The sequence below is a fragment of the Lissotriton helveticus genome, chromosome 5_1, assembly GCF_964261635.1.
Source record: "Lissotriton helveticus chromosome 5_1, aLisHel1.1, whole genome shotgun sequence".
In the NCBI taxonomy this organism is placed as follows: Eukaryota; Metazoa; Chordata; class Amphibia; order Caudata; family Salamandridae; genus Lissotriton; species Lissotriton helveticus.
Window position 1 is genome coordinate 208,842,315 of NC_136065.1, and position 22,935 is coordinate 208,865,249.

The window sequence follows — 22,935 nt, forward strand, 5'->3', positions numbered from 1 at the left end:
CACGGGTATCACAATTACCACAACTAGTATTCGTTCTAACATAGATATGAATGCTCTAGATCAGGGGTCTCTAACCTTTTCTGTAATAAGAGCTACTTATGTTAAATTACAATCATCCCGCGGTACTAATATGAATGATGTTGTACTAATAACCACATCAGACAAGATTGCATTAATGACCACTCCATGCAAGATTGTCAGCAGTGATCACCTCTGTGCATCGGAAAGAGTTGCCACAGTAACGTAAAAAGGCTTCATTAATTTAGAATGACCCTACATGCGTAATATATAACAGCCATATACAATGCCCCCGCACCAACATAATAATATGAGTAATAACGTTGCATGATTTATCCCTCACATATCAGATTTAAATATATTTTGGAAATTCAACCATTTTTCTCCAAATATGAGTTTGGAATTCTGAAAACACAACACATTTTCGTCTCGAATACTTGATTTTCAGTTTTGGTATACATATATTAATTCAACCAAGCAAAATATTCTAATTTATTAGTTTGGGCTGCAGACCGGAGAACCACTTACAGGTAGCTGGAGAGCTACTAGTAGCTCATGAGCTACTTGTTGGAGCCTGTTCTAGATACACTGTAGCATAAAGGTACCCACTCAAGTTATCAATGAGCATCCTAGCTAGGCCCAAACTTTGGGAAACAATAAGTCACCGACAAATTATTTTCAGTCTACTCTGCAACTAACAAAACAGAGTAGTTTTCCGTAAGAGAAGTTTTCATACACAGAAACATAAACTTCCGGTCTGTACAGCAGACTCCTTGTCCAAGACGATGATCATGTCCAGCACACAGAAGCAAAACATGTCTGTGCCCCATGTTCTATTGTCTGTTGCAACCACAGGTGCGATGATCTAAGCTGCTTGGCCAAGAACTAATTATAACAAAACAAGGGATAATATTGGGAGAATTGCATGTTTCGATCCTTGTTAATGAAAGAGAAAAACCTCAAAATATACGGCTCAGCAGAATGCCACAATATGAGGGGGCTTTTGGAAGCATAAATGGCCTTGAGATACTTTCCTAAGACTGACAATACCACAAATTATAATTTTGTGATCCAGACTACAAATTCACAGTGTTGCACTATTAATAATGCTCAACTTGGAGCCTGGTTATGTATTTCCCGGAATTCTGGGGAGTGATTAAAGGGATTAAATTAATGATCCCAGCTGATCTCTCCGTCCTTGTATCTGGGAAGTATAGTAAGATATCCAAGAATGGAAAATAACATAGAATCCTAGGAAAACTAGGACCTATACCTAATGCCAATTCCCAATTTCAGGACCGGTTCTACTTATGGTGTCCACCAGTTGTGATCTAGTGGAAAATGTGAAATATCTGTGTGTAGTTTTACCAGCTGAGGAAATGCATTAGGTAAAACCTTATTGATATTTTAGCACCTATTTAAATATAGCTGTCAGACTAGGGGTGGGAGAATAGTTCAGCTCCGCCGGCAGAGTTCACAGAGTTTTGCCCACTCCATGTTCCGCTTGGAATACAGAGTTCTGGCAAAACTCCATCAACCTCAGTGTGGTGGAGTTTTTTCTCGTGCCAGCTGGCCAACATTAAGTTGGGGAGCGTGAGCAAGAATTTGCATCCCCTAGCGCTATTTGAGGGCGCAAGACTGCCTCCTGGTGAGAGTTCTTAATGTGGGCGGTTCGCGTTGAGAACACTGCAGCTCGATCAGAAAATCAACTCGAGCGGCAGAAAGAAGCAGCACCCTCTGGCATGCCGCCGTTCGCACTGATTTTACAGCGCGGAACAAGATCCCAGCGCTAACAAATCAGCAAAAGCATTGCAACATGCCAAATTCTGCCCATTCGCAGAACTACGCATAACCTCACAGAGTATTTATGTAACTCCACAGAATTCTGCGGAGGGAAACTCTGTGAATGCCGCCCACCCCAGTAGGAATACCACACCACTCAGAATCATACAAGGTGGAATCCTCCCTAGAGGATACCATCCTGCCCAACTAGTAACGGAGGACTCCGTGGCGTTCATGGTACTTAGCCAATCAAGAAGAAGTCTGCATCACATTGTGGAGGCTTACATTCGTAAACCTTCCGATTGACCATACATTATTGCAAAACAATGTTTGACCCCCGGCACTATCTTAGCCGTGCCAGGGGTTATTGTGTGTGTTAGTACGTCAATGCGAAATGAGAGAACATCTCTCATTACAGAATGTAGATCGATTCAGACAGATTTTAGTCAATTCTTGCCCTATTGTTCTGGCTGCTTTCTTTTTAGAAATTAGTGACATTATTTGAGTCTCCCCAGGAGCTTTAGAGAGGAAATTCTAAGCTAGAGTGGAATATGGTCCAGAGTCATCAATATCAAAATTGTTGTTCTAGATGGACACCAAAACTGCGTCGAAGTACTTTTGCAGGGAAAAGACCACATAGTGCTCAAATTCCACAGGTCCAGGTGTGCGTAGCTCATCCAATCTATGTTTTTGCTCTGCATTTTGGAATTTAAAGTTCTCTTTATGCTTAATAAATAAGGACTACAAGTTTCAGAATGCAAGAGAAAAAACCTGGACAGGATTAGATTCTCTCACGGGGACCTGGGAAATTTAAGACTTCTGAGACTAGGGTGCAGTCTGTCCAAAAGAACATGAAAGGCAGCATTAGGCTGCATATTTGAAAGCACCATTTCCTCTGACAAAAGACAAGCTTTTGAGAAGTAGTTTTGATGCCAGCCACAAGATGAAGACTGAAGGATAAACACTAATATTACTGGTTGAAGGGTACATCTTTTTACGAAGTCTAGATCAGATAGTGGGGGGCAGTGCTTAATTTGAGCCAGTGGTGTCCGGTATTTAGCAATGGCACTTAATAATCATCAACACCAGCCATATAGTTTCATGAGCACCAGTTAAGGACACACTCGTTTTTGGTAGGCACAGGGAGATTAAGGGTTTACACCTGAATCACAGGATGTTGAGCCGATGTCGAGACTCGAACATGGTTCCCCAGGTTTGAATGCAGCAGCTCTAGCCATTATGCCACATCCTCTGCTCACTTCCTGGTTAGTGGTTGGCTCTTTTTTAGACGGCGATACAGGAGAAATGGGCTGGTGCAAGTTGCCTCAAGACAAGAGCCCCGTCACTTATGTTTTTTTACAAATTAACCTCTTGAGGGGTGGCCGCCTCTACTGAGGCATGGTTGGTGGATGAACATCAACCACTAATAAAGCTAGAACTGTGGCTTTGATTAAATCTCTACTAAGGCTATATGAAAGGGTGGGAAGCTGAATCTACACAACCCACATAGATGGACAAGAAAGGGATTCTACTAAGGCTAGGTCATAGATTGAAAAAAGACTATATTAAAGTTGGGCTACAGTTTCAGAAAGAAGACATATTAGAACTATGTTACTGATAGAAGAAAAGGCCCCAGTAAAGCTGGATTATAGGATAACGAGAAGGACATATTAGACTTTGTGTAGAAGATAACATTAAAGCTAGGTTAAAAGATGAAGAGAAGGCTGTCTTAGAGATAGGCTACTGAAAAAAGAAAAGGACTAGAGCTAAGTTATAGGATGAAGAGAATGTCATATTAGAGATAGGTTAGAGGGTGAAGAGAAGGTTATATTAGAGCTAGGTTGCTGAAAGAAGAACAGGCCATGTTAGAGCTAGGTTACATGATGAAGATAATACCATATTAATGTTAGGATTTACAACAAAGAGAAAGCCATAATAAAGCTAGGTTAAAGGATGAAGAGATAATTGTATTTGAGCTAGGTAGCAGATAAAAGAAAAGGTCATGCTTGAGCTTAGCTACAGGATGGAAGGAAGGCCATATTAGAGCTAAGATACAAAACAAAGAGAAGGCCACATTAAAGCCAGGTTAAAGGATGAAAAAAGGCCATGTTAGAGCTAGATGACAGGAAAAAGAGAAGACTGTATTTGAGCTAGGTAACTGAAAGAAGGGCATGTTTGAGCTAAGCTTCAGGATAAAGAGAAGGCTGTGTTAGACCCGGGTTGCAGGACGAAGAGACGGTCTTAATAGAGTTAGGTTACAGAATGAATAGAAGGATTTGCTAGATTTTGGTCATGGCTCAAACACCCTCTCTCCAGGCAGCCCCCACTATATCTGTGGGTGAATGCTTACGCATGAAGGGATTGTGATGGGTATTATATGGGCCACTTTATACAAAAGGTCCATAGGGAAGACCTTCCCTGTGCTTGGCTATCGTACGCATCACAAAGTACATTCTAATGAAGGTGAGAATCCAGCAGCAAGAGGGTATATGGAGGTTGGTAATATCAGAGGTAGAGTGCATCTGTAGTTACTGCAGTACCAACAATAAATATTCGTGGGTGGGCATGCTATCATTCTAAAATGGTGAAGAAATCATTAGAGAGTTGGACTCTCACTGGTGAGGAAGGTGGTTAGTAGAGCTGTAGCTCAAGAAACAAGTCCAGACTGCCCAAAACTACTGATGAGAAAAGTTGACTGGGGCTAAACTAACTTAATTTAGAGTTCCCGTGAAGTCCTCTCAAAGATTTCCAGAAAGGGGACTCGCAGGCACTGTTTGACTGATACATGTTTCCACCTATGAGGGAGCTGGAGCAGGGTGGGAGGTGGACATTGTAATAATAGTATCTCAGATGGACTCCAGGATTTTTCTCTTTGCTTCCAGGGACGAGCAAAGATATTTTCAGAATGGACGGCACTGCCTTCTGACAGGTAATATGAAACTGTTAGAAGTGTGATGAGGGAGGGCTGGATTGATGTTGAGAGTCCTTCTTCATCAGGAGTAACAGAAACAAAAAATGCAAACCACTCTTAAATATAAATAGGGCACACTCTCCGTTTACACATTCTGCGGCAGATCTCTTTCTTTTAAGGGAACTGTGTTGGGATCGACCAATCCCTCATTACCCTCCCGCATCAAAGAGGATCTGAGTGCCTAAGACAGTTTCATTTTACCTACTGATTTGGAGCATCTGGCTGGGGGCTTAAACTCACGCCATCTTCAATTAGGAAATACTAATAATGTTTGTATCTTACCTGCAAGCCTTCAACCAGTGCAGAGCATGTCCAATAACCACGAGGCACTATTAACACACATTGCAAAACTGAACACTCATCCTTCCTTCTACTATGTAACTATCCTGAAGGATACACTCCTACTATACGTGAACAATATATCGCATGGCAGTAACATCACATCTGCTGCATTAACTCAACCACTATATTGTAGAGTAAATATCTGCAGAGGTACAAACTGAAATAATATACCTACCATGACGATGTAGTGGTAGACATTGTATTGGGTGCAACTTAAAAAAAAAATATATATATATATATATTGAATAATAACTGCATCAATACACTGTCATACAATCCTCTGATTAGACTGAAATACTATACAAAGTCAAAATTATTGGATTTGTGAATGGTTGTTCATCGTGTCAGTAGTTCTGTGTTAATGGTACAGATTCAAGAAGAAATCTAGTGTGCCACAAATGGAAGTTCATTTTCACGCCAATTGCGTCATATCGTCCTTGATAGTATGCATGATTAGAGCTATTTTATCTTAGATCCCTTTGGCTATGTGGTCAAAAAGGTTTGCATACTTTCACAACCGCACAGATTTGATCTCGTGGGGTTTGAGCATGGTTCTGAATAGTTCATGCTCTTTACAACGAGGGCATAAGCGTGTGTACCACACCATCCGCCACGATACACATTGATGGATATTGGTAATATAATGTAATGTGTATTGAATTAACGTATATTGGACTACTTTGCCCGAAATAAACTCCTTCCTGGCAAATCTAAAAGCTTGCATGTTATAGTTATCTTACCACTGGAAGTGGGCGCCCTGGTAATAGCCTCCCACTACATCGAAGCAGGAAACCTATCATTGAAACTCCATATAATCAAAATTTCGAAGCCTATGTACCTAAGTTAACTGAATTATGTGATTTACAAAGAGAAACAATTCTGCTTAAATGATCAAAAAAAGACACTCTGGAGAGTGAGAGTACAAATTAAAAATCACTCTTAAGGTTTTAAAAAGAAAATGTGCAATTATCGCAAGAAAGTGATGTGCCTATTTGACATCACACCCGTCCGCCTCCCATTCAATGTCGTAGTTCCGCCATGCAAGAGGTAAGCAACGAGGGATCTAAGATTATCTGCTGTATCTTTCTGCCTCCAAGTGGATGCAAAAAAGCAACTGTGTGTGAGTGACAGAAAGCATTGCTGTGAAAAACTCACCAGAAACCCGGACGGCTTTGAGAGCTCTATACAATTGATGACGGTTGTATGACATTACAACGCATGCTTTTACCCCGTGTGCCATTACGATGCTGTTTTGACAACGCAAGTCGTTACAACGACTTGCGCTGTAAGCGCTGGATAGTGGAATAGTTTAATTTTCTATTCCAACTCTAGCCCACGTTACAGTAGGGAAGGTGTTGGAATAGAAAATTAAACTATTCCTTTTCCAACAGCGCCCTCCAGCGCAAGTCGTTGAAAGCAGTGTCGTAATGGCAGCACGTGGTAATGCCCGCGTTGTGATGGCTGCACACCATTGATGACAATACAAATACAGTACAGCTTAATACATTAGAGCTTCAATAATTGTAGAAGCCATAATACAATAGAGCTTCAATAATTGTAGAAGCAGTGTCTAATTTCTTTATTAAAGTTTATATGTGACCTTACCACTCACATGTAATACGAAAATGGCACTGTCACTCTACTGTATTCAGTGCATAATTTGTGCTGGTGGGTGACGGTGGTGAAATCCGGCACTCATCTATGGGGACAGGGACTTATTTGTCATCATTAGATCTTGAACCAGAGCAAAAGGTAGAAAGGTAAAATATTGACAAAGGGAGAAAGAAATGAGAAAAAGAACCTACAAGAATGCGATATACACAAGAAGTGTAGGGTGGTACAAGAAAGGGGCATGAGATGGAATCAAAACTAAGTAGCCTTGGTATTTGGCAGCTCAGTCATTATGGTGGATTCCTTAGAAACAGTTTATCCCTTCACTTATTTTTACACAAATTAGGCCCTGACTGTAATTACATATTACAGCTGAGCTGCAACATCACAATCCTTGAAACCAGGGCAAAACGACAATGTAAATGACAGGCCACTGAACTAAATTACCACTGTTGTTTAAACAAAATAAGGGAGAATTAGCTTTTCATCTGTCTTCCTTCTGAACTTTGCCCTGTGGAAATTCATCTTCATTAGCTAAAACAAAGGACCTACTATGGCCCATCTGCATTCAATAGGATGCTGAGGTTCGTTATGGGAAAGCTGAAATCTATCAGTAATTGATCAACAGTCAGTTTTAAAAGTGACTTATATGAAACTGTGCAGTGGATTTTCACAATACACCGTCAATATTTCGCTGTACACAGTACACATGTACACCACCTACTTGAAACCACAAGATATCTTTCACAAGATATACTTCACCTTGCCATCGCTATCTCCCAGCCCAGCACCCTACCAAGAAACTGCAGTCAACTGAACCGAGAATACCAAACCTTCTGATCTTTCAACGACTTCTCCATCGACAAACTAATGCTTGAACTCATCGCTCGCCTGCAGGCTCCATATCTGATGCCAACACCCTCCTAAATGACTTCAACATTTTTTGTGCGAAAACTATGTGAAAGTCCATGTTCCAACTAAACACGGGCAAGTACAGGTATATCCCTCAGCACAATGTAACTTTAAAGAGTTCGCTGATAATAAACGCTCCATTTGCAGACAGGAAAGAAAGTGGAAGAAAGACAGAACTCCCAGTGATCTCATGATGATAAAGTCCCTCCATGCAACACGCAGACAGATCCACAGGTCAGCCAAAGGAAAGTATTACACCAGCACCATCACTGAAACCGCCAACAGAAGCAGAATGTTCCTCAAGGGAATCAAGCACTGCATCAACCCTTTTCTGACCCTCCGCTTCCACACTTCACAGACAAGTTCAATGCCAACAACCTCCACTTTGGTGAAAAATGACAGAAGCTTCAACAGCACATCGACAACACCAAGTGTGCTTCTCATCTAACACCCATCCCTTCTTGCAAAATTACTCAGTGGTCACCCTTCAAATCACTATCTCCTGCATATCTCCCTGAAGTGCCTAACTCACTCAAAGACAGCTGAATATGATGGCTTAACCTTGTCCTTCATCAAACCATTCGAGCAAGATCTCTCACCCCTTCTCACCATTTCCATGCCTCTCTCACTCAACGCATCTTTTCAGAAACTCTCAAGAAAGACCAGATCCTTCCACTCCTAAACGACTGTACATTAGACCCTGAGTGACCTCATCAACTATGGCCCCATCACTCACCTACACATGATTGGCAAGATCATTGAAAAAGCAGCCTACACTCAACTCCAAGATCACATCAATACCAACCGCCTCCTGCATGATTACCAATCTGGCTTCAGATCATGCAGCAGCACAGATCCCACTACCTTATACCTCATAGATGACACCCTATTGATCACAGATGCAGATAATCTCTGGCATTGATCGACCTCTCGATTGCCTTCAACACAGCCGACCAAGTCACCGTCATCCACTTTGTGTAGTCTCCAATGGGATCCACTGGCACTGTCCTTCACTTGTTCTTCTTCTTTCCAAACAAAACCAGTTAATTCATGGGCACCTCAAAGGTCTCAAACGATCCCTAATACCTGCAGAGTTCCCCAGGAATCTATACTGTCCTATATCATCTTCAACCTATACATGGAGCAGATACCAGGTCTGCTCACAGGAAACAGCATGAAAATTAAACAATATATTAATGATTCAGAACTCTATTTGAAATTCTCTTCCACCCCAGACAATCAGTGTCTCAAACACTGTCTGCACTTCATCCAGACTTGGATGTCCAACACTCAGCTGTCACTCAATCACACCAAGACAGGATCCCTGTTATTTGGCCAGAACTAAAAGCAAGGAACAGTGTGAACCTTGCGCTATGACAAGAACCGTGATGGCTTCGAACCAGGCCAGGAGTGGCAGTACTGGGCACTGGGCGTTTCCCCAGGCGGCTGCAGGGAGTGAGGACAGTTTTGTGACTGGGGGCTGGTTTTGTAACTGGGGGCTGGTTTTACAGCCCAACACTTTCCAGCCCCCGGGGTATAGGCGCCAGTGCACCGTAGGGCAGCCACTGCCATACACACTGAGTCCAAGTTGGCTGAAGCAAGCGCTGTTGTCTATCTTTGAGATCCATGTCGTCGGTTGAACTGGTAATAAAAAACAGGCTGTGACGCTCTGCAATGTTCACATGGTCGCAGATGGCAGAGAATGAAATGTGCAGCAGCCAGGCCCAGAGAAATGATGGTAGACCCCAAAACAAGCATCGGATGGTAGACCACACACAAGCAGCACAGCCTTACATTAAAGTGCAAACTAACTGCCTGCTGTAAGGAGAGGTGGGGTGTTTAGGAGTCACACTAAGGTGTAAGACACTAGTGTGTTGTGTGTTCCTTGCCACATGTTTATTTCCCAATAGGCTACTAACTCTTGGCCATACAGAGATGGGCTTGAGGTGTCCAAGGTAGCTTGTGTCATTGGAGAAACAACGATGAGCAACCTGCCACAGACAACATGAGAACACATTACTGCTGGACGGCACCCAGTCACGGGCAGCTGAAGAAAACCTCCCAGTCGCAGGCATTGTCAGTTAGCAGTGGCGGCTCGCATAGGTAATGCTCTGGGGCGGTGGGGTGGGATGGGTGGGGCTGGGTGGGGGGATAGTGGAGTGTGACATACGACCGGAAAGTCAAGAGTAAGTTATTAAATAAATAAAGGCACATGCTTTGCACTTGCAGCATCGCAGACTCAGTGATGCTGCGAGCGCAAAGTAAGTGCTTTTATTTATTTAATAGCTTAGGGCCAGATGTAGGTGGCTCATTACCGGTCTGTAACGGCCGGAATTAACGAATTTCGGCCGTTACCGACCGGTAATGGGCTTTTCTTATGTAGGGGGCTGAAATTAAGGATTCGGTAATTTACCGAATCGGTAATTTAAGGAATCGGTAAATTACCGATTTCTTAAATACCGATTCGGTAAATTACCGAATTCCTAATGTAGGGAGCACTTAAATGAGTGCTTATCCCATGTTAGGATTCGTTATTTACCACCAACTACAAGTTGGTGGTAAATAACGAAAACAAAACAAAAAGCAATTTAATGCAAATTGCTTCAGTGCCATGTTGCAGACATACATGCCCTTGGGGCATGTATGTCTGCAACATGTGCACCCATAAACAATTGAGGGGTGCAACAGGGTGTCAAAGTGACACCCTGCCACCCTTCAATGTTTTTCCCCTTTTACTGATTCGGTATTTACGGATTCGGTAATTGACATTCATTCCTATGGGCCTCCAGGCCCATAGGAATGAATGGCAATTACCGAATCCGTAAATACCGATTAGGTAAATATCGAATCTTAACGATTCGGTAATTTTTACCGATTTTTTAGCGACATAGCATTTACCGATTCGTAAATACCGAAATCGGTAAAATTCGGTAATTACGAATCAGTAAATACTATTTACCTACATGAGGCCCTAACTCTCGACTTTCCCGTTGTATGTCACACTCCAATACCCCCCCCCCGCCCTGCCTCATCCCCTCCCATCATTACCTGTGCGACCCGCCACTGTCTATTAGGTACCCCATCTAAGAAGCAACTGTATCCATTATGGAGTAGTCATGTCAGGTATACAAGAATCTCTCCAGTAGGAGGCAGTGTTTGAAGCATGAACAATGTCAAGCACTCCTATAGTAATGTAGTTTCAAAGTCAGGATGAGACTGAGAGATGGGGACAGAATCTTGTTTTAACCCTAAAGTCTTGCCAATGTGCCTTTTCATGATACAGTGAAAACGGATAGCAACCGCACATGCCCTTTTTAAGTCGCCGCCTACCAGACAGTGCAGCTGTCCGGCTTTGTGAAAGACATCTTAGGGACTTCCAGAAAGTTGACCTGGGAATACATTCTGCCCGTGGATTGCTATTGGCTTTGTGGTTTTTAACTCATGTTTTCTGCCTTTCCATTTGCTGGCTTTATTTGCTTTAAAGCGGTGCAGATTGAGTTCCTACCTCCCCATGCAAAAGCAGTGTTTACATTTTTCTGCACAAACTCGTTTTCTGTAATAAACAGGCCTTTAAATCTTGTTCTTATCTCGTCACATTTCCTGGGCATTCAAAGACAGAGGTCAAATGCCAAGCTGTGTTTTTGTGGGAGGCTGGTGTTTATTTGGTTTTGGCTGACCTTAAAGTGAGTGTGTTTATAGGAAAGAGGAATGCACCATACAGAGTACTCTCTCCATGGAGCCTGCTTGTGCCCTTTATTTTGTATTTTATTTTAGACATAGCCATCTCAAAAGGTATCTTGTTCTTCAGCTGCACAAAACATTTGCTCGTTTTTTGCAAAATTCTGCTTCATTGGTGAGTTCCTTTTATTTGTAAAATTGCTTTTTTAGGAACAAAGTTCAAAACCGCATTTCAGTCTCAGCATCAGCCTAACATATTGTGAGCTTGGGCAATGTACACTATTTATGACCCATTCACTGTCAAGCACAGTATAAGATCTTTTCACAGGAAAGAGCCAGCCACGTATTAACACAATTTAACAATGCTTGGTTTTCACTTTGATGTGTAACGCATTTGCTTTATTTATGGCTTCTGTGGCAACTTGTTTTGGAGAGTTGGATAGGTTTAAAGGCACTTTTTATGAACACTTTTGTGTTTATGTTTAGTTACATAATAATTATTTTGTCTGCAACTGTGCCTTTTTCGGAACATATATATTACTGGATATAAAAACGATTTCCTCATTTGCCCTTGCAGGCACTAGGGTCATGATTTCAATGGTGCAGTAGGTGTAGTGGCACAGGGGCCATAAGGTTTAGGAAACCCACTGTGCACGTATTATTGCGATATTCTACTACTAAACAAGCAGTCACAAGTGCAAACACCTTGCAGGGACTAGGGACATTATTTGAATGGTGCAGCAGGTGCAGTGGCTCAGGGGCCAAAAGGTCTAGGAAACCCACTTAACACTAATTATTGCTATATACTACTACCAAAAAAGCAGTCAGGCGCCATTACCTTGTAGGTACTAGGGCAATGATTTGAATGGTGCAGTGGCCAAAAGCTCTAGGAACCTAACTGAACACCAGTTATTGATATATTTTACTACTAAACAAGCAGTCACAAGTGCAGTGACCTTGTAGGCAGTAGGGTTATGATTTTAATGGTGCAATAGGTGCAGTGGCTCAGGGGCCAAACATTCGAGGAAACACACTGAATAGCATTATTTCTATATTTTACAACTAATCAAGCATCACAAGAGCAGTTACCTTCCAGGCCCTATGGAGCAGCAAGTGCAGTGCACAGGTGCCAACAACTCTATGAAACCCACTGAACACTGATTATTGCTATATTTTACTACCAAACAATCAGTCACAAGTACAATTAATTTGCAGGCACTAGGGTCATTATCTGAATGGTGCAGCAGGTGCAGTGGCACTGGGGCCAAAAGGTCCAGGAAACCCACTGAACATCGATTGTTGTTATATTTGACTAGTTAACAAGCAGTCAGGAGTGCTTTTTCGGTTCTTTTGTAACAATTGCACCTAAAGTAACACATAGCCTAAAGCATCACTCTAAAAAAGCTGTAAACCATTTCATTTTTCTGTCTACCTACAACTTATGTTACACTCAGCGCATTTATATGCCACATTTTCTGAATGGTTCTAAAATGCTTCTGCATCCGGCACACTAAGACCGTGCCAAGGACATTCTACATTCTATAACATTAGCACTTCAGCCGTTTCAAACACTATATAAATGTTTATAGCTTACCATATGGCATTCCATACCGAGCATTGGTGACGTCAATAGGTCTCTCCTATGCGAGACCAACTGGCTCCATCAATTTATTTAGCCATATTATACAGCAGCCCTACCTTCAGTGAAAATAAAATAAAATAAAAAAGCGTTATAATGTGAAAACACTGGCTGTGTCATACTGCTTTTTAACATTATATTCATTAAGTTGCAACATAGCAAAAAACATCAGCAAAGCCAATAAATCTCACATTGGCAACACCTATTCACTGGGCCAATGTATGTTAAAACAATGCATCCCTGTTATCTATTTTCAGAGCGTATATGATTGTGGTGGGTGTGGTGGGGGCATTTTGGCATGTAGGGGTCCCCGTTAGCGATCCATGTGAAAGAGAGGGGACAATAAATGTGGCTTGTAGCAGGGCAGTGGTTGAATATGTTTAACATTGTGAGAAGGGATGGTAGCTCCGGCTCTGTGTGAGGGTAGAGGGTGCTGTTAACGCGGGACTTCTGGTCTATTGTTATAGATCTAGATCCCAACTCAGGTCGACTGAACCGTTGGTACCTGTCATAGAGTAAAAGGCAATCCACTACTAGGTCAATCAGTTAAAGACTTACACCACTCTAAAGAACCACTTACTCTTAATAAGTTTAAAGGTTTATTACAAAGCCAAAGTTAACTGGAGATACAAACATCTCAAAATAAGGTTAAAAAGATATACGGGTATCAATACAAACATGAATTTTCTAAATGCTCTTAGTCGGCAGAAGAATATTACCAAAACCAATTCAAGAATCACCAAAGTTGCAAGAATGGACACAAGCTGTAGCTTGTGAGTCATTTACAGAAAGGAAAAATTCAGATTAGACTATCCCTACACTGGACTAAGTGACATCCCTACTTAAAAAGATCTTAACCTAATAAGGTGTCAGCAGTGGTGACTTCCAAAGAAGATCACACTCTTCCCTTAGTCTTTGTTGCATAACGATGTCTTGCAGTTCCCTATCTGCCTACCCATCCGCTCTCTTAGGTTCCTCAGACCATCTGCCTTAACTCCACCCTGGGGTGCTGTCCCTAATACAAAATCACATTTACAATAGAAATGCCCTTTTAGAGACGCCCCTCACGTGGTGTTAGTTCTGGTATCTTCCATGCCGATACTCCTCTGGGCCCATCGTTAAAGTTGACCTTGCTTCCCAGGCTCCTCTCCGGCAGGACGGTACCCCCCAGGAAATTCCTGAAGACTCCTCCAGACCTGTGCCTGGCTCTCTTGAACAAAAGTCTATTCATCACTCTCTTGATTGGAACCTCCTCGCACCTGCAAACAGACACTTGTACTGTGGGCCCCAAATTCCGACCTCCACCATATCTTCTAAGTCGTAAACCATCGAGCAGGCTCCACAGTTTGTGTCTAACACAACCTTTCTCCACCGAGCACATGTAGATCAAAGAAACGACTTTTGTCTATTCAGGCCTATTAGAATTACATGAAACGGACCTATGCACTCTGCAAACTTTTAATTTCTTAGTTTAAACAGTATTCTAACTTATTTCACCCAATGATTATATAAACGTCTATAAAACATATATTTCAGTTCTATGATCAGTAATACTTTGAATTATAACAACATTAAAATCCACCATCGCATGAGAGTGTAACAGCATCTTGTACTCTATGTGAACTGCCATGTGGCCTACACATTTCTACATTTAGCAGAATTACCTTTTCCCCTACAACAGCCACATAACATGGGATTTCAACGTCATTTTAACATCTCTACATACGTCTACATTAGTTCTTCACACTTGATATACGTAGTCTATTTTAATTAAACACTCTTATATATTTTCTCTCTATAATTCGACACTCTTATATAATGTTTACTAAACTAATACAACGTGCTTGTAAATATGGTGCACTTCTATATTTTTCTTAATTTGCGCTCTCTCAATCCCCCCTTTGATGACTTTTAGTAGTCATCATCATCACAACACCCTCCACGAGGTATGAATTGAGTCAAACTGAAGTCGTTGCAGTACCCCCTCGTTTCATCCCCTCTAGAGCCTTCAGACTCCTGTACTGATTATCCTGTATCGCAGTTAATCTCCTCTCCTGCTTTCTGAGGGATCTCTGCAACCTGTTTGATCTATACCATTGGTACAGCCGCACCCATCCCCACAAGGTGATTATACAAATCACTATTATGATAATAGGTTTCAGTATGTACCAAATGAAACTTTTTCCTAGGTTGGCAAACCAACCTCCAACTTTACCCATTCCTTGACCTACTTTCTCCCAAACATTTACCTTTGTCAAATCCTCAATCTCATGATGTATTTCAGTAATGTTCCGTATGTACTTCTCTAAAGGTTTTGAATTGTCTGGAATGTAAGTGCAACATTCCTGGACCTTCAAAGCCTTACAGACTCCTCCCTCTTTGGCTAACAGAACATCTAGAGCAAGTCGGTTCTGAAGAACCATCGCCCTTATCGATTGCATTTCTCCTTCCACCAGCATTAGTGATCTAGCAGTACTGGCGGACAACCTATCTACAACTGTTGCCAATCTTCTGATCTTGATGTCATTCAGTACTACCCCCAAAAGAGGAAATGCAGCGCCAAATATGTCACAGTTTCCCCTTTTTCTCTCGGTCTAGAGCTATTGGACCTTTACTACCCTTTCTTTGGTGTGACCTTTCTTCCTCGGTCCAATCTGTTTTCCATTGACCTGAAGCTTTTAAAATCTTCTGTCTCCTGTATCGATCATCCACCTGCCCTACAAACTTTTTCTCTATTTCTGACACTTTACAAGTCAAATTATTTCTTCGGGCATGTGAAGTATCTATTGTTTTCCAGGGAAGGAAACATTTCTGTAATCTGTCTTCACTCTTATAATAATCCCACCTATTTAAATGCTTGTAGTTTGGCACTTCTGGTAATACTGCATCAAAGTTTGAAAAATAGTACTCAAAACCATCGCGTTCATAAAATATGCTCAGCAACAAACTACATGTGATTCCATAAGTCAATGGAAGATGATGATATCTAATACCTTCGTCTACAGAGGCTGGCAATTTCATGCACACATAACAATCCTTAGCCTCCATGGTATCGATGTATTCATAAAGCAATTTAGCATATGCATTTGATTTAAAATTTCCTTGTGATTCATCTACATGTAACCTACGAGTCTCAGCTGCTAGTAAAGCTTTGTCTTTCTCTGTATTGTTCCCCTTTAGACCAGTAGTAGTAGGTTTCTGTATCGATGCAATCTCCACTTCTTTTGTTGTTTTCCCTTCATTTTCATGTCCCACTACATAAGATATAGTAACTACTAAAACTATAAGAAAAATCACTCCCACTAAAAGTGTGCCTACTATACATTTTGTCCTGCGGTTCGGGTTGCCAACCTCCATGATCTCAAACAGTGTAGTTCCGGTTTTCTTTCACAGCACAATGTCTCTTTTCGAACCACACCTGGAAACTGATAATCCCTTCTGCAAGATCAGTCTTTGAATTCCATAGCAACAGACAACCCTAGCTCTTCTCCATCCACTATATGGAAGTCCCTAAATCTCTTCTTTCACTCGGCGCTAGGTTATCCCTCCATCTGTTTATTTACAAAGTCTTTATAAAGTCTTTTATCAATTCAGAATTATATGTGATCCAGCAACTCTAGTCACGCATTCTAATATTTCCAAACGAAGAAGGATCTCCCCAAGTATTGACCTCCTTGGACAACAAGTCAGGAAATCTATTCTGTTAAAAATCATGTCTCTTATTCCGCTCAGGTAAGGAGGATAGGCGATATTGAGTGTCAGCAACCCTTCGACCTCCACTCCTGGTATCAGCAACACAATTTCCACTGTTATGATGGGGTCAGTACTGGTCAGGGTCACTTCCCTCACCCTCCCAGATCCCTGTACACTGGACATCTGCAGCGAGGTAGGTCCACGCAGGAGTAGCGTATCTTCTGCAAGGCACATGCACCCTCCTCGATCTTCTCAGACCTTCCTGTTCCTGTCCTTGTGCACTTTCGTCCAGATCCGAGTCTTCAGATATAGGAGCAAGAGTTCTCTCCGGAGTTGACTTCAAGCTCGGCCTCTTTCTTCCTTCAGGCCAACTAGCTTCTCCACTCCTTGTTCTCCGGTATCTTGTTCTCTCACTCAGTTCTTGATCACTCTGGACTCGATCTGAGTCTGAGCCGTATTCACAGCAACTTTCTCCTTCTGTAGCAACTTCAGTTTCACTGTTGTCCTGTCTTTCTTCTTCTGGATCTGTAGCGCTCCCAACTTCTACAGACACCCCCACAGCTTGACTGATCCTCTCTAGTGGTTCACCGTCCACAGCTGAATTTTCATCTGCGAGAGGAGCTGTTTCTTCCAGGGGCGCTGGAACTCTTCGAGTATGAGAAGCGTGGATCCAGTTTGGCAGCCCTCCACACTTCACATATTCGTTGTCAATATGACCTGGTAGGGCCCCTTCCAACGCACGTCTAGGCAGTTCTTCCGGACGTGCTTTTTCAGTAGGATCCAGTCACCTGGGCACAAGTCGTGACACAGATCTCTTGAAGATGGAACTTCAGCAGCCTGCACCTGAAGAGACACAGAATGAATGGCGTCAGACAGACCCTTGCAGTAATCCAGGATCAGATCATCTGTAATATTCAACAAAGCTGTAGTTGGTACAGACGGAAGTCTCATTGCCCTCCCCATCAAAACTTCGTGTGGAGAGAGACCTGTCCTCCTGTCTGGTGTGCTACGCATACTCATGAGTACCAAGGGCAGAGCATCAGGCCAACTTAAGGAAGTCGATGAACATACTTTGGCTATTCGGGACTTCAAAGTGCCATTGATCTGCTCCACGATACCCAAAGCCTCTGGACGATAGCTACAGTGCAACTTCTGATCAATGTTCAATGCAGAGCAAAGCATCTTCACAACTTCACTGTTGAAATGAGTTCCTCGATCTGATTCCAGGGAGGTCGGCACCCCGAAGCGCTGGATCAGCTCTCTAAGCAACAACTTTGCTACTGTAAGTGTATCGCACCTGCGTGTAGGGTATGCTTCGACCCATCTGGAAAATATGCATACAACCACCAGAACATATCTGAGGCGGTTGCTTTTTTGGCATCTCAATAAAATCTAATTGCATTCTGTTGAAAGGCCCCCCAGACCTCCCAATGTGACTCATTGTAACTGGTGTTCTTTTCCCTACGTTCAGTTGCTGACAAGTAACGCATCTCTTACACACTGCTTCTGCTGCAATCCTAAATTTAGGACAATACCAAGTCTGCCTAAATACCCTCAGCATGGCATCTCTTCCTAAGTGTACTGGACCATTTATCTGTCGTGCCATTGGACTCACTAATTCCTCAGGTAACACTGCCCTTCCATCTGCTGAAACCCAGAAATCCATTTCACTTTTCACACAACCTGCTGTTTCCCATGCCTTTTTCTCCGACTCAGGTGCATTCTCTTGCATGTTGTTCAACTCCTCCCAAGTATCTACTGTTTCTAGCATCATGTTTAACTCTGTCTTTTCCTGAGCCCCACCTACTTCCACCTCCGTGAAAGAATATCCTTGCTCCGCACAATAGCGGGCAACTTCGTCTGCGTATCTATTACCTTGTGACACAAAATCTGTATTTTTGGTGTGAGCTACGCATTTAACAATAGCAATTGCAGCTGGACCTTGTAATGCTTCTAACAGCAGTCGCACAAATTCCCCATTTCGAATAGGCGAACCAGAGGAGGTCATGTAACCTCTCTGAGACCACAATTGCCCAAAATCATGAACTACACCGAAACCATATTGGCTATCGGTATAAATGGTGACTCTAATTTTGTTACCTGCTATACAGGCACGCGTCAATGCAATGATTTCTGCTACCTGAGCAGAGTGTACTCCTTCCAGGCAAGCAGCTTCCACAACTCCAACAATGGTGCAAACAGCATAAGCTGCTCTCAACCGACCAGTATCGTCTCTTAAACATGAGCCATCAACAAAGAAAATTTCATCAGGGTCGATCAACGGCTCATCCACAATATCTGGTCTTGGCTTCGTGCATAGTTCAGTTACATCAAGGCAATCGTGATCTTCACATTCTTCGCCTTCTATATCATTAGGAAGTGGCATCAATGTAGCAGGATTCAAAACAGAGCACCTCTTAAGGGTCACGTTCTCCGCAGCGAGAATAACTTGCTCGTAGCGCGTGAGCCTACTATTGGTCAAGTGCTGTGTCTTGGTCCTGGTCATTAACAGTTCTACAGAATGAGGTACATACACCACTAACTGGTGTCCCATGACAATATTTTCACACTGCTCAATGCTGACACCTGTTGCAGCAACGGATTTGAGACATCCGGGCAACGCTGCGGCTACCGGATCTAAAGTAGCCGAAAAGTATGCAACTGGCCTACGGGCATTTCCATGAATCTGTACCAAAACTGACAACGCACAACCCTCTCTCTCGCAGCAGAAAAGTGAAAATGTTTTTTCATAGTCAGGCATCCCCAAAGCCGGAGCGCGACACAAGTCCTCTCTCAGCTGTAGAAACGCCATCAAACAATCCTTGTCCCATGGTACCGGATCACTCACCTCCTTGTGCGTTAGTTTTAGTAAAGGTTTTGCTTTCAGTGCAAAGTTAGCTATCCACTGTCGACAATAACCAACCATTCCTAAGAACATCCTGACTTCTCTCTGTGTCGTAGGTGCGTTAATCTTCATTATCGCCTCTATCCTATCTGGTGACACTTTTCACTTTCCTTTTTCTATCCGGTGACCCAAGTACTGTACTTCTGTCAAACAGTACTGCAATTTATTCGGAGATACCTTGTGTCCATTTTCAGCTAAATGGTTCAGCAAGGCAATGGTATCTGTCTTGCAAGCTTCTTCCGTTCCTGACGCAACAAGGAGGTCGTCTATGTACTGAACCAGAACCGAGTTCTGTGGCAGTACTAGACTTTCAAGATTTTTCTTCAACAGTTGGTTGAAGATTGATGGGCTTTCTGTGTACCCTTGGGGGATACGACACCATGTTAGAACACGATTTTCCAGTTTAAAAGCAAAAAGGTACTGGCTCTCCTCATCTAATGGAATTGAAAAGAAAGCCTGACAAAGATCTATCACTGTGAACCATTCAGCTTGGAATGGTATCTGAAACAATATCACTGATGGATTTGGTACCACTGGACAACATGAAACAACTATGTTATTAATCTTTCGAAGATCTTGTACTATTCTAAATTTCCCACTAGGTTTCTGTAAACCCATAATCGGGGAGTTGCATGGACTACCCACGATTTCTTTCAGTATTCCTTGTTGAATCATAGAGTCGATTACGGGTTTTATTCCTGCAATCGTCTCCGGGGTCAATTTATATTGGGGCGTTCTTGGATATTCAGCATTTGGTTTTACCATATTCTTCACTGGTTCTACTCCTTTGATCAGTCCTATCTCTTCTCCAGTAAAATCCCATACCTCTGATGACACTGCATCTCGTAAATCCCATGGGAGCTCCTCCACTGTCAGGGTAGGATACAGTTCTATACATGTTCTCGAATTTGTAACTTTAAAAGCAGCATCATCGTCTGTAGTCTGTACCTCCACTCCCTGAGGTGTGCAGTATATTGTGCAGTTCAGTTTGCACAACAAGTCCCTTCCTAACAGGCACACAGGACTAGAGTCACATACCACAAACTGATGTTCATCTGTGTAGTTTCCTATTTTCACTGATACTGGCTCCGTCAAAGGGCTATTCATTCTCCTATTTGCAACTCCTACCACCTGAATCGTTTCCCCCGACATTGGTAGATCTGGAACCACTGCCGATCTCAAAGTTGATCGAGTAGCTCCAGTATCCACCAAGAATGTTGTAGGACACCCTGCCACCTCAGCCTCAACAAACGGTCCTCTTTGATCCACCTCTAGAACTGCCCCGAGAGTACAGTCCTCCTGTCTACTTACACGTCGTCCCGTCAATGGATCAACGTAGTAACGCTCTTCTTCACCTGTGAAAAGAGGCATTTGTCTATAAACCTTTCCTCCTGTCGAAATCTTTGGTGGCTGTGGGAACTGAGCTCGTGGAGCCGAAATCCCCCCTTTTGCCACCTTATCTTTTGTCACTGTCACCCTTTGGACTGGAACTTCCTGAACTTCCTCCTCTAGTGCTTCTAGTTCTCCGTTTTCAGGGTTATAGGGACACTCGCGTCTCCAGTGCTGGAGACCTGGTGACACTGATGACACTTTGTCGTTTTTTTCAACGTAGCAAAGTCTATTCTAGGTCTCGAGTTTTCCTCGCTGTCCTTATTTTGACTATTTGATTTCCGTCCCATTGTTCCCTGTTGCTGTCCTCCCTTTCCAGCTGACTGCATCTGTACCATCATCAGCTTCTCTTTTAGTTTCTTTGCTTTGGAATCTATTTCATCACTGCAATACCTTGCCTATCTCAAAATTTCATCCAATGGTTTGTTTTGCCAACAAATTAAATGTTGCTGAATCATCAAACAAATATCAGGTCTCAACCCCAAAACGAACTTTGATACAAACTGTCTTATATCCTTGGGATCCATTACATCTAGTCCACTATATTGTTTGAACGTTTTCAGCAATCGCTCATAGAACTCATGAACTGTCTCCTTGGGTTCCTGTCTTGTTCGGTCTATTTTTACCCAATCTATATCTTGCGGTGGCACCTTATCCTTCAGCCATGTCATCACCCTTTCATATTTTACCATTACACTTTCTGACGGTCCATTAGTACGAATATCCCTTTCTGGTTCTGCAGTTGGCCATTCGACACTAACCTTGCATGCTATCCACAAGTCTCCTGGGACCACAATGTCAAACAAGGTGTTCAAATCAATCCACAATACCTTTGAGATCTTGACAAACCTCTCTACCTGCTTGTACCATTCTACAGGGTTCTCCCTTAACTTCGGAAATGAGTTTGTAAATGCAGCCAAATCCCCCCCTACTCCAGGGCACATGTACATAATTTCCATTTGATATTTCTCGCAAAGGGAACGCCTCCATCCGCATTAGCTTTCCCTCCGGAGACATCACATTCGCACTCCGCCTAACAGTTCCCTTTTTGGACCACCTCTCTTCCCATTTGTCCAGATTTCTCCATGCTCTTATTCCTGTGATCAGTTCCCTTATGTGTGTTTTTAATCCAATTGTCCTCCTCTCATCCAGGTCCTGATCTGAATAATGCAACCTATGGTTACCCTGCAATGCCTTTGTTCTGGACAAGTCTACCATATACTTTTCTGCCAGTTCAGACAGTTTCTCATGAGTTGCTCTTGCCTTCCGAGTAATATCCTTTGCTATAAACAGCAACTCATCTTGTTCGTACATCTCAATCCTTTCTATAGGCAACGTACCCTCTATTATGTCGTCCAGGTCAGATCTTAAGTTGGTCACATCGAGTCTTTTAGCTTTTATTACAGCTTTCAGTATGCCATCTCTAGAGAGTTTATTTACATCTCTCCCATCACAGCTCTGAGTCCTTCGTCTGGGCTCAGGCGTGTTATGGGGAGTCCTCCCATGCTCCCATCTCTCCAGGTCCCATGCAGTTCCATCTTCTCTGGGTGTATGGTGAAACACTCCTCTATTTCCCGTAGTCCCACATTTCCCAATCTGCCTGGTTTCTCTAGGTGCATGGTAAGACATTCCGTTATTCCCCATTTCTTCACCATTTGCCGGTGGTCTCTGATCACTCGACACCTGGCAAGATCCTTCACTGTTCCCAGTGTTCCCACGATTCCAGTGCTGTACGTTATCATTAGGTGCGTGGTGAGTGCACCTAATCCTTTCCCTGTATTCCTGGGTCCTTTGGTCTCCCTCACTTTGAATGAAACAAGATGTCTCCCCACACTCCGTACTTCTGCCTCTTTGCTCCTGCCCATTTCCTCCGTCAGTATGACATGTAATTCCTCTATTCTCCTGACTTTTACCGTCGCACTCCTGACTGCTTTCGCTAGCCCCGCAGTGAGATAATGTCCCTTTTCCTCGACTTCCCCATTCACCTTCTGCTCG

The 22,935-nt window shown here is 42.8% G+C and overlaps 1 protein-coding gene across 1 annotated transcript in view; it reads right to left on the reverse strand.

Moving 5' to 3' along the window:
* Positions 1-22,935, reverse strand: part of CACNA1B (calcium voltage-gated channel subunit alpha1 B) — a 1,081,812-nt gene that overhangs the window by 619,781 nt on the left and 439,096 nt on the right. The gene's annotated exons all lie outside the window — the stretch shown is intronic.